The 12990-nt window shown below is 40.3% G+C and overlaps 1 pseudogene; it reads right to left on the bottom strand.

Moving 5' to 3' along the window:
* Nucleotides 1-4670: 4670 nt before the first annotated feature.
* LOC150019948 (dr1-associated corepressor pseudogene) lies at nt 4671-5379 on the bottom strand (annotated as a pseudogene).
* Between the last annotated feature and the right edge of the window lie 7611 nt (nt 5380-12990).

Raw genomic sequence — 12990 nt, 5'->3', positions numbered from 1 at the left:
TGCACAGTCTTTCACCTGTAGGGTCCTCACCAACTCTTTGCATCTCCAAGGGAGACAGAAAAGTTGTCTTGGGAAAATCACCTTACATAAGTAAAGGATGAGACATTTTTAATGGTTAGCAGGGTCGTCTGTGGGTAAAACAGAGTAACTGTGTAGAGGAAACTTGGAAAGTCCCCCCTCCCCCAGGGCTTTTCTCCCCCTGTCAAATGGAACACACCATCCCTATCTCTGATTTTTTTCCTGTTTTTATGGCCTGCATGTCACTGGGTTAAAATTTCACATCTTTGTTGCTGCTTCTTCCTGGTTTTTGCTTAAAATCTTAAGTCAAAACCCAGATCTTAATTTATTTGCAAAGCCTGAGTAACAGCAGTTGCCTGCTTAAGCTATAGGCATATTGAGAGAATCACCAAGAGAGCAAACAGATTAGCAGAGTTAAAGCAAACAAACAAACTAACTAAAACAGTGACTCCATTTAGAAATTGATATTAAAAAAATAAAAATTAAAAAAAAAAACCAAGGTTTTAAAAACAACCATAAAATGTATCGAGTGAACAGAACAAATTACAGTGTGGTTAAATAGGTGTTATTCACAATTAGGCTGAGCTAAATTTAATTTTATATAATTTATTTGTCCACTACTCAATTTTTATAGATATAGGACAATTTAAAACAAAGACATAAAGGAGATCTGAAATTACAAAACTCTGAGCCTTCTCCTTTCAGCTGTTTCTATGCTGTGCAGACTTCAGAGATGCTGTACACTGAGTTCATGGCTTACTATGGGCCAGAGCCTACAGCTTAAAAAATACTTCTGTGGGATGAGAGAAGGTAGATGACTGTATCAAAACATTAAAAAAAAAAAAAAAAGGCTGGCATTTCATTTTGTTCAGTTTAAAAGCAGTGTAGTATAGCCCCTCTCCCCGCCCCCCATGGGCTATACTTAGTGACTTGCTTCTAATGAATAAAGCCAAGGTGATAGCTGACATCTAAGACTAGGTAACAGAAGACATTTCGGCCTCCTCCTTCACTCTCTTGGATTGCTCCCACTGAATATCTGTCATGTGTTGAGCACCCTGAAGAAGTCCTATGACAAAGACACTAATTTGAGGAACTGAGACCTCTACCAAGAGTCAGAGAGTCTTCTTACTAATATAATTATCACAGATTAACATTGGGGACACATTTTGAGAAGTGATTTAGATGATTTTGTCCAGATTATGAAATATTACTCAGCACTAAAAAGAAATGAGTGATCCCACCATGAAAAGACAAGGAGGAAACTAAAACGCATAGTACTAAATGAAAGAAGCCAATCTGAAAAGACTATATACTGTTATGATTCTAAGTCTAGGATATTTTGGAAAAGGTAAAACGTTTTAAAAAGTTAAAAGATCAGACTTCCAGCCAAGATGGAGGTGTAGACAGACACACTACATCTCCCTCCACACTAAGAAAAAGTACAACTATCTCAAAACCAGAAACAACCAGAAGTTCCAGAAAATCAAACTGCATGGAAATCCAGCAAACAAAGGCATAAAGAAGAAACACTCATCCAGACAGGTTGGAGGGGCGGAGCCGAGGTGGAGAGGACACAGTGTGGTGGTGGCAGCGGCAGCAGCAGCAGCAGTGGCATGCCAGCAGAAAGTGCAGTCACACATTTTAAAAAGTCAGGAAAGACACCTGGGGATCATTCCAAGCTCCTCACCAGACCTTGTTGCAGCTCAAGGTCCCAGCACCAGGGAAAATCAAGTCTCATTGCTTCTGACTGTGCAGACCAGTGGGGGTTGGTTGGAGGCAGAAACTGCCAGTCTCATTAGAGTCCACTTGTTTAAAGGGCCCCCACGGTCCTAGAATGTCCACAGATCCACCTACTCTGGGAACGACAGCCAGGGCAGCAGCTAAAGGGATGCCTGTCCAGTATGGAAGTGGGAGAGGTGCCTGGAAAAGGGGCGAGTGCTGGGCAGGCGGCATTGTTCCCTCTTGGACCTCTCCCTCCCACATACAGTGCCACAACGTGGTGAAACAGGTTGCCCTGTACTGAAGAATCCCTAAGGTTCCGCCCCTTACAACGTAACTGGAACAACAGCTCTACCTGAGACTTGGAGGCAAACAAACACAGGAGCCTGTCAGAGTCAGGAGACATAGAAGTAAGGCCCAAAAGTGGGAATGGATCAAGGTTCCAGTGGGAGAACTAAGCAACGAAGAGATAGCCAACCTAACAGATGAGGAGATAGCCAACCTAACAGATGAAGAATTCAAAACACTGGTGATAAAGATGCTCATAGGCTTGATAGATATGCTTGAGTACGGTAAATGCATAAGGGGAGAAGTGAAGGCTATGCTGAGTGAAACAAAGGAAAATCCACACAAAACCAATGGTGAAAGGAAGGAAACTGGGGTTCAAATCAATGATTTGGAACATAAGGAAGAAAAACACAGTCAATCAGTGCAGAATGAGGAAGAATTGGAAAAAATGAGGAAAACTTCCCAAATTTTTCTAAGAAGATGGACATACAGGTCTGAGAAGCACAGAGGGTCCCAGGAAAGCTGGACCCAGAGGGGACCACACCAGGACACATCATGATCAAGATGTCAAAGGTGAAAGATAAAGACAGAGTCCTGGGGTCAGCAAGAGAGAGGGGGAGAGTTGCCTACAGGGGGGTGCCTATAGGACTATCAGCTGATTTCTCAGAGGACACTTTGCAGGCAGGAAGGGACTGACAAGCAGTATTCAATGTGATGAAAAGCAACCTACAACCAAGATTACTCTATCCAACAAAGCTATCATTTGGAATGGAAGGGCAGATGAAGTGCTTCCCAGACAAGGTAAAGCTAAAGGAGCTCATCATCACCAAGCCATTATTATATGAAATGTCAAAGGGACTTACTTAAGAAAAAGAAGATCAAAAGTATGAACACTAAAATGACAACAAACTCAAGACTATCAATGACTGAATCTAAAAAATAACAACAAAATCCAACTAAGCAAGCCAGAATAGGAACAGAATCATGGGTACGGGTTCATTTGGAGGGTTATCAGCTGGGAGCGGGGATGGGGAGAAATGGGGATATGGTGCAGGAATTAAGAAGCATAATTGCTTGGTACAAAATAGACAGGGGGAAGTTAAGAAAAATATAGGAAAGGGTGAAGCCAAAGAACTTATATGCATGACCCATTGACATGAACTAAGGGGGGGTGGGAATGCTGGAGTGAAGGGGGGTTCTGGGCAGAGGGGAGCAAAGGGGAAAAAACTGGAACTACTATAACAGCATAATCAATAAAATATACTTTTTAAAAATGTTAAAAGATCAGTGGTTGTCAGGGGGAAGAGAAGGAAGAACAGGCAGAGCAAAGAGGATTTTAGGGCAGTGAAATTCCCTTTATGATACTACAATGGTAGATACATGTCATTATACATTTGTCCAAACCCATAGAATGTACAGAACCAAGACTGAACTCCAGTGTAAACTGCGGACTTGTGGTGATAATGATGTGTCAATATAGGCTCATCAATTGTAACAAATTTAATACTCTGCTAGGAGATAGACAATGAGGGAGGCTGTACAAAGGTGGGTGGAGCAAGGGATACTATACATGAGAACTCTCTCTACATTCTGCTGTGAACTTAAAACTGCTCTCAAAAAGTCTATTTTTAAATTCCGGCCAAGATGGAGGCGTAGACAGACATGCTGAGTCTCCCTCCACAACTAAGAAGGAATACAACTACCTCAAAATTAGAAACAACCAGAAGTTCCGGAAAATCAAACTGCATGGAAGTCCAGCAAACAAAGATATAAAGAAGAAATACTCATCTAGACAGGTAGGATGGCCAGAGCCGGGGCAGAGAGAACATAGTGTGGTGGTTGCAGCAATGGCAACAGCAGCAGGCTGGTGGAAAGCACAGTTACACATTTTAAAAAGTCAGGAGGGACACTTGGGAGCATTCCCAGCTCCTCATCAGACCTCGCAGCTCACCAGGGAAAATCAAGCCTCATTATTTTTGACTGTGCAAACCAGTGAGGGTTGGGACGGAGGCAGAAACTGCCGGTCTCTCAGCAGAGTCTGTTTAAAGGGCCCTCACCTAACTAGAACATCCGCAGACTCACTCACTCTGGGAATGATGACCAGGGCAGCAGCTAGAGGGGCGCCAGTCCGATGTGGAAGTGGGAGAGGTGCCTGGAAAAGGGGCGAGTGCTGGGCAATTGGCATTGTTCCCTCTTAGACCCCTCCCCTGCATACAGTGCCACAATGTGGTGAAACAGGTTGCCTGTTACTGATGAATCCCTAAGTCTCCGCCCCTTACAATGTAGTAGGAGTGATAGTTCTGCCTGAGACACGGAAGCAAACAAACACAAGAGACTTCTGGCCAAGATAGAGGCCTAGACTGACTCGCTCCATCTCCCTCCACAACTAAGAAAGAATACAACTACTGCAAAACCATAAATAACCAGAAGTTCCAGAAAATAAATGGAAGTCCAACGTATGAAGTTATAAAGAAGTGGTGCTCATCTGGACAGGTAGGAGGGGCAAAGCTGGGGAGGAGAGGTCAAGCTGTGCTGTCCATGACAGCAGCAGCGACGGAGGCAGTACAGCGGTAAGCACAGACACCCGTATTTTTTTTTTTTTTTTTGACACTGATGTTCCCTTTATTTTTTTAACAAATTTAAGAATAGCTCTCCTCCCCCCAGAACAACTAAAACCAACTAAAAGGAGGCACGGCCCGGGGGACAGAGAGCGCTAGGAGTCATAATCTTCTTCGTCCTCTGCGTCAGGTGCTGAGGGGCCCGGGGGAGCCGGGGGCAGAGGCAGAGTCGAGGCGAAGGGCATGAACGGTGCCGTGGGGCTCTGAAAGTGGGCAGGGGGGTGGCTGGACTGGGGTGGGGCCTGTGGTGTCTCCTCTTCCCCATCAGTGTCAGTGTCCTCAGACTCATCCTCCTGCTCCGAATCTGTCCCCGACAGCTTCTTGTCTTTGCCTTTGCTCCCCATCCCGCCATTCTTCCGGCTGCTGCTGCCTGGCTTCCGTCCCCTGCGGGGACCCTTGTCCCCGTCCATGTGGTTGTCTTCCCCATCCCCCTGCATGTCAGGCACGGATGCTACCAGGTCCTTTAAGAAGTCAAACTGCTGCTCCAGCTCAATGCACTGCTTCAAGTGGGATGTGGTCATGGTCTTGGCGTTTCGGGACTGGGTCACCTGGCAGGCCTTCTTCAACAGTGACTCCAGGAAGAGCTCCAGCGCCCGGGAGATGATGACAGGCACAGCCGCCGCCACCTTTCCAATCTCTTCGTCCGTCTGCATGATCTTTTTGATCTGCGCCGGCGGGAATCGTGCGTTGTACTTCTTCTTCTTGCTCGGCATCTCCGGGACTCTCTCACAGCACCAGGCCCCAGACACCCGTATTTAAGGGGAGGCGAGAAGCACCTGGGGAGTACCTCTGGCTGCAGACAAGACCCGTCAGCTTGTGATTCCAAAGCCAGGGAAGGCAGACCCCCTATTGCCTTAGACTGTGAGGCCCAGAGGGGTTGGGGATGAAGGAGGAGGCTCTCGATCTCTCAGCGGAGAGTGAGCGGCAGAAATTCATCTTGGACCCCCACCCCCGGAGAAAATGCCACCGCGTGGTGAGACAGATTGCCCAGTTGTGATGACTGCACAGGGCTCTGCCCCCTATAGTGTAGGAGGTGTGACAGCCCTGTCCAGGAAGCAAAGGTACAGTCAGGATGGCACAGATCATGATAGAGATCCCGGTGACGAAGCTGACCAGACAGCAAATATCTAATCTAACGGCTCAGCAGATAGGAAATCTTTCTGAGGCTCAGTTCAGAGCTTTGGTTATAAAAATGCTTACAGACCTAACAGCAGATCTTAAACAAGATGGGGAAGGAATAAAGGCTAGTCCTGCTGACAGGAACAAAAACACATATGAAACAAGTGGTGAGAGCAAGAAAACCAGCGATCAAATCAACAAATCAGAACATAGAGAAGGAACAAACAGTCAACCAGTGCAGAAAGAGGAAATGAAAAGTGAGGAAAATGAGAGTTTCAGAGACTCATTGGACAGCTATAAGTGGGCCAACATCGAAATCATAGGGCTTCCAGAAGGTGAAGAAGAAGAACTAGAAATTGAAAAATTACGTGAAAAAATAATGAGGCAGAACTTCCCTAACTTAGGGAAGGAAATAGACTTACAGGTCCAGGAAGCACAGAGAATTTCAAATAAACTGGACCCAGGGAGAACCACACCAAGACACATAATCAAAATGTCAAAAATTAAGGATAAAGAGAGAATCTTAAAAGCAGCAAGAGAGAAGAAGAGAATTACAAAAAAAGGAGTCCCAATAAGACTATCAGCTGATTTCTCAAAGGAAACTCTGCAGGCAAGAAGGGAGTGGGAAGAAACATTCAAAGTAATGAAAAGCAAAAATCTACAACCACGATTACTCTATTGAGCGAAGCTGCATTCAGAACAGAAGGGCAGAGAAAGTGCTTCCAGGACAAAGTAAAACTGAAGGAGTTCATCAGATCCAAACCACTGTTATATGAAATGTTATGGGGACTTGTTTAGGAGGAGGATCAAAACTATGAACATTAAAATGAAAACTATCACAACAACCAACAACAGCAGCTAGGGAATTGAAACAAAGGCAGACTAAGTAGGCAACGAGAGTGTGAAAAGAATTATAGGTATTTGGGGGAGGTCAGCAGGGAGGAGGAAGGGGGAAAGGGAGGGAGATGGTACAGGAATTAAGAAGCATAGTAGGAGGGAGTGGAGTAGACAGGAAGATGTTGAGAGGAACTATATGCACAACCAATGGGCATGGACTAAGGGGACAACTGGAGGAAGGGGGGTCACTGGGTGGAGGGGAACAAAGGGAAAAGAAATTGCAATAACTGTAATAGCATAAACAATAAAGCATGTATTTTTTAAAAGTCTATTTTTAAAAGGATCTAGAACTGGTTTTGAAAGTTCTCAAATCCAAAGTATACATAGGAACTTAGTTTATCACAGAGATGGCATTGCCCATCTGTGGAAACACTTGCAACATAAGTAATTGACAAAGAATTGGTATACAGAAAATATAAAAGACCCCTGCAAATCAAACAAGAAAAATGAAAAACCAATGGATATAAAAACAGGGAGATTGGCGCTTTCCCTCTCAGAACGAGCCCACACCTTTCTTCCCTCTCAGCTTGCATCTTTACTTTTCTCCCCTTAACTCTTAAGGGTCCCCGTGAGCCTTGCAACCAGGGAAGCAATGGCCAGCAGCAGCTTGTTCCAGTCTAACCCCCTGACTTTTCAGTGAGCTGACAGCAGCCCTGCCTTGGCTCACTTCTGTCGCTGGGACTTTTACTTCCCAGTGGGGCAACAGCAGCCCCACTTAGGCTTCCTCCTGATGCTTCTATCCTAAGTCCTTCCTTATTTCATGTCACTAGCTTTAATAAACTTACTCTCAAAACAAAACAGGAAAATCTAATGGCAAAAATCCACATAATACCATTTCATCAACAACAGATTGTCTAGAGTTTTAGAGTCTAATAATACCAAGTGTTGACATGGATGTGCTAAAATAAGAGCTCATGAGTTGTTGGTAGAAATGTGAAATGCAGCGTTACCTAGCAAAGGTGAAGAAACATGGATCCTACAACCCAGAATTCAATTTCTAGGTTTCTATGTAAACTTTGGATAAAGAAGAATCTAAGACACATACTCAAGAAGACATGTGCAAAGACATTTATTGGGGTACGATTTTTAAATAGTGAAGAGGTGGACACAATCTAACTGCTCTGCCTTAGGGTACATTGTGGATTTATGAATAAACAATGGAAAACTATACAACAGTTAAGATGAAAGCATCTTCATTTATCAAGAATCTAATGTTGAGTTAGTTAGCAGAAGAATATATACAATGATACCATTTATGTTAAATTTTAGAAGATACTTAATGATACTGTCTACTATATGCATACACATGCACAAATTAGTAAAATATAACTAAAGGAATGATAGGCATGGATAAAATTGTGATTATCTTTGAAAAAGGAGGAAAATGGCTGAGTGGGGCTTTAGCTATACTCTTAATGTTCTAGTTCTTTCAAATAAAAAAATATAGTAAAAATTAAAATTAAATAAATCTGGGAGATTGATATGTTTTATTGTTTTCTATATGTTTCTATATATTCAAAATGGTAAAATGTTTATAAAGTTTTTCAAAAGGGAAAGATTCAAGTATCCTTAAAGTAAGGAGTTGTGAAATATGATTTCTTCTTAGTTTAGTTTCCATGTAATTATTTCAAACTTCCCCTTTTGTAACATTTCCTAGAATTCTGTTCCTGTTTTGTCCATAATTTACCTTGCCACTTGGTCAAATTCCCTTTTAAAGCATTCCTAAATCTGATTTTAACTTGGATATTAGGAAAAGAAGGTACTCCCAAATTGAATCTTGCTAAGAATGGAACTAGAAGTAATATATTAGGTTTTTAAAAAAATGTTTAGTATAAACATTTTATAGCAACATTACAAAATGTTTTGTGATGGTTAATTTTGTGTGTCAAAGTGACTGGGCTAAGAAATGCCCAGCTAAATAGACATTATTTCTGTGTGTCTGTGAGGGTCTCTCTAGAAGGGACAGCATTTGAAACTGTAGACTAAGGATCACTCTCACTAATGCGGGTGGGCATCATCTAGTGCTTTGAGGACCTGAATAGAACAAAAAAGGCAGCGGGAAGGCAAATCTGCTCTCCTGCCCTGGGACGTTGGAAGTCCTGGTTCTCAGGTCTTCAGGCTCTAACTGAATTACATCACCACTTCTGCTTCTCCAGCTTGTGACAGCACATCATGGGACTTCTCAGCCCCCATTTTCTCATGAGTTAGTTCCCATTTTGAATCTATCTATCTGTCTGTCTGTCTACCTACCTACCTACCTACCTACCTACCTACCTACCTACCTACCTATCCATCCATCCATCCATCCATCTACCTGTATCTCCTACTGGCTGTTTCTCAAGAACTGTAATATTGTACATGCTTAATATGTACAGGCAAAGAAAACTCAATCAGCTATTTCTCAGCACAAGAACCCAGCAACTATTTTCATATACATACTATATTTATAAAATTGTTAAGTTGTGAGCACCATTATTTTATGTATCTCAAAGAAAAATGTGCTGCCATTTAAAATACAATGCTTTCTCGCTAGAATTTAAATGTATATGTATCAAAAACTCTCTTAATTCTATGATCACAGATATTTAAAAATCATATTTATGCTTGTGTTTTAAAAAGTAAAAGTGTCTTTGCATTAAAAATTAGACTCTTCTGAACCATCCTGCTTGGCTTAGCATCATAGATGTCCATGTTTCTCCCCTCATCACTCTCTGTGCTATTAAGAATCTCTGTTGCAGCATTTCTTGAGTTCTGCTCTCAAAAGGGGAGCCTCCAAGGTGTTGGTAATGTTCTGTTTCTTGATCTGGGTACTGATAACAGGGATGTATTTATCATGTGAGAATTCATTGAGCTTAAGTGAATTTAATGGTACTTGTACTTTTAAAAAAATCATAATTTTACATCAATGTAAAATTTAAAATAAAATTCCACTATTTTTTTCCTAGAATTTTCTTACAAGCTACTGACTCCCCTTATGCAAACTTTGATGCTGGTCCTTGCTTTATATTGGGTCATTTAGACCAAGTTCATTAATGTGCAGGCCATGACATTTATGTCAACACTATCATTTGTTACTCTACCCAGCAAAGCTACCATCTAAAATTGAAGGAGAGCCCTGGCTGGTGTGGCTCAGTGGACTGAGCGCTGGTCTGCAAACCAGAGGGTTGCTGGCTTGATTTCCGGTTGGGGGGTGCATGTCTGGGTTGGGGGCCGGACCCCCTGTTGGGGGTGCTTGAGAGGCAGTCATGCATTGATGTTTCCCTTCCTCTTCCTCTAAAAATAAATAAATAAAATAAAATTGAAGGAGAAATAAAGAGCTTCCCAGACAAGAAAAAGCTGAAGCTGTTAAAAGACCTTCTTAAAGAACAGAAGAACATAGTTAAAAAAATAAAATGGCAATAAATCCACACCTATCAATAAGCACTTAAAATGTGAACGACTTAAATGCTCCAATCAAAAGACAAAGGGTACCTAAATGGATTAAAAAAACAAGACTCATGTATATGCTGTCTCCAAGAGACCCATCTCAAACAAAAGATATACACAGACTAAAAGTAAAGGGATGGAAAAAGATATTTTATGCAAATGCAAAGAAAAAAAAAGCTGGGGTAGCAACACATATCTGACAAAATAAGACTTTAAAACAAAGGCCATAGTAAGAGACAAAGACAGACACTACATAATGATAAAGGGAGCAATCCAACAAGAGGATACTGCAGTTCCTCTCTATATCGCGGTTCACTTATCGCGGCTTCACTTATTGCAGGATTTTAAAAAATATTATATTTTATTATTTATCGCGGATTTTTCACTATATCACGGGATTTTGCGGCATTGTATATGTATGTTGTTAAAGTTATGTAGGTTTAAGAGTGTAGAATATGTTTAAGAACATAAGTAGTGTTTATAAAAGTGTGGAAAAGGTTAATAAGGGAGTGGGAAAGATTAATAAGGGACTAGGAACGGTTTATAAGTGTGTGGGAAGTTTATAAAGTCTTAAAATATATATAAATACTAAAATAAATGTAAGGTTCCTACTTTGCGGATTTTCGCCTATCGCGGGGGGATCTAGAACGTAATACCCACGATAAGTGAGGGAATACTGTATAACCCTTGTAAACATTTATGCCCCCAACACAGGAGCACCTAAATGTATAAAGCAAATCTTGATGGACATAAAGGAAAAGATTGACAGTTGTAGTCGGGAATTTTAACACCCCATTGACATCAATGGATAGACAGTCCAGACAAAAATCAACAAGGAAACAGTCACCTTAAATGACATAATAGATGAAATGGATTTAATTGATATCTTCAGAGCGCTTCACTCCAAAGCAGCAGAATATACATTCTTTTCAAGTACACAATCAACATTATTTAAGATAGGTCACATGTTAGGACATAAAACAAGTCTCAATAAATTTAAGAATATTGAAGTCATGTCATCTTCTCTGATAAAAAAATCAACCAAGAAAAGTTAAAAACAGAAGGACGTGGAAGCTAAATAACGTGTTAGTAAACAATGAATGGGTTAATAATGAGATCAAATAAGAAATCAAAAACATACTTTGAAACAAATGAAAATGAGAACACAACCCAAAATCTCTGGGACATAGTGAAGGCAATACTAAGAGGGAGATTCTTATCGTTAGAGGCCTATCTCAAGAAAAAAGAAATATCTCAAGTAAACAATATAACTTGACACTAAAGGAACCAGAAAAAGAAAAACAAAGCCCAAAGTGAGAAGAAAGAAAATAATAAAGATCAGAGCAGAAATAACAAAATAGAGTCTAGAAAAACACTATAAAGATCAACAAAAACAAGAGCTGGTTCTTTGAAAAGATAAACAAGATTGACAAACCTTTAACCAGACTCATCAAGAAAAAAAGAGGGGACCCAAATAAATAAAATCAGAAATGAAAGAGAAGTAATAACTGACCCCAAAGAAACACAAAGGATTGTAAGAAAATATTACGAACAACTATATGCCAATGAACTGGACAATCTGGACGGAATTCCTAGAAACATACATTCTTCCAAAACTGAGTCAGGACAAATCAGAGAATCTGGACAGACAGATTACAGCTAGTGAAATTGAAGCAGTAATTAAAAAAAAAAAAAAAAAAAATCCCAATAAACAAAAGCCCTGAACTGGAATGGCTTCAGAGGTGAGTTTTACCAAACATTGAAAGAACTAACACTTATCTTCTGAAACTATTCCAAAAAATTCATGAAGAGGGGAGACTTCCAAGCTCATTAACAAGGCCAGCATTATCCTAATTCCAAAACCAGTTAAAGATACTACAAAGAAAGAAAATTAGAGGCCAATATCCCTGATGAACACAGATGCAAAAACCCTCATCAAAACATTAGAAAACGAGATACAGCAATACATTAAAAAAAGATCATGCAACATGATCAAGTGAGATTTATCCCAGGGATGCAAGGATGGTACAATATTCTCAAATCAATAAACATAATACACTACATAAACAAAATGGATAAAAACAACATGATCATATCAGTTTACGTAGAGAAATCATTTGATAAAATCCAGCACCCATTTATAAAAACAAAAACATTAACTCTCAGCAAGATGGGAACAGAAGGACTATGTCTCAACATGAGAAAGGCCATATATGACAAAAATACATCCAACATCATATCAATGGGAAAAAATTACAAGTGTTTCCCGTAAAATCAGGAACAAGACAGGGATGTCTGCTTTTACTGCTCTTACTCAACATAGTACTGGAAGTCCTAGCCTGATCGACAGGAAGAAATAAAAGGCATCCAAATTGAAAAGGAAGAGGTAAAACTATCTTTATTTGCAGATAGCATGATACTGTGTATATTGAACCCTAAAGATGCCACCAAAAAACTACTAGAACTTACAAATTTGGTAAAGTAGAATACAAAATAAATATCCAGAAATCAGTTGCTATTTATACACCAATAATGAACTACCAGAAAGGGAAACTAAGAAAAGAAGCCCATTTACAATAGATCAAAAACACAAAAACAAAAACAAAAAAAACCTAGAAATAACTTTAACCAAGAAGATAAAAGACCTGTACTCAGAAAATTATGACACTGAAGAAAGAAACTGAAAAAGGTACAAATAAGTGGAAGTGCATACTGTATTCATGGGTGGGAAGAATTAACATCATTAGAATGTCCATACTACCCAAAGCAATTTATAGATTCAACACAATTCTTATCAAGATATCAATGGTGAATTTCACAGAACTAGAACAAATATTTCAAAAAATTATATGGAACCACAAAAGACCCTAAGAAAGAACAAAGTTGGAGGAATCATGCTATCTGA

The sequence above is a fragment of the Furipterus horrens genome, unplaced genomic scaffold (genome assembly GCF_987537825.1).
Source record: "Furipterus horrens unplaced genomic scaffold, mFurHor1.1.pri manual_scaffold_2, whole genome shotgun sequence".
In the NCBI taxonomy this organism is placed as follows: Eukaryota; Metazoa; Chordata; class Mammalia; order Chiroptera; family Furipteridae; genus Furipterus; species Furipterus horrens.
This window is presented reverse-complemented; position numbering and strand designations above follow the sequence as displayed.